This window comes from Babylonia areolata, chromosome 22 (genome assembly GCF_041734735.1).
Source record: "Babylonia areolata isolate BAREFJ2019XMU chromosome 22, ASM4173473v1, whole genome shotgun sequence".
NCBI lineage: Eukaryota > Metazoa > Mollusca > Gastropoda > Neogastropoda > Buccinidae > Babylonia > Babylonia areolata.
This window is the reverse complement of record NC_134897.1, coordinates 37,799,600-37,800,131: the sequence shown is the minus strand read 5'-3', so window position 1 is coordinate 37,800,131 and position 532 is coordinate 37,799,600.

Below are 532 nucleotides of genomic sequence, written 5' to 3'. Positions count from 1 at the left end.
AAGAGGCATACATAAAGAGTGCTTGTACCTTGACAGAAAATGATGCACAACATAAAGACGTACAAACCATAGACGGGTCACCACACATTTCTTGTCCATACTATGGTTTACTTCAAGCTCAGAGTAAGTTTTGAGCAGAAGACATGAACTAAAAAAAAAAAAGTAAACTTGCTTCCACTTTAGCAATGTTAATTTCGAGGCTGAAAAATCCACCGTATTGTGACAAATAGAACAAAGTGAAAACCGCCATAGGCTCATCATTTATTTAATTAGCGAACCATATCTTAAAGTCAAATCCCAACGGAAACTGGAATAGCCAATGGGGATAACCTTTTTAGAAAAAAAAAAAAAAAAAATCAGAAGTGGGTGCATGGCATCCTATGACACATCATGCTAATTACATCACACTGAAGAAAGCCCCCATAAAGGCTGGTTGCGAAAATGCCAAGACAAGGCAGACCAGACCAGACAAGACAAGACAAGACAAGACCAGACAAGACAAGACAAGACAAGACAAGACCAGACTAGACAA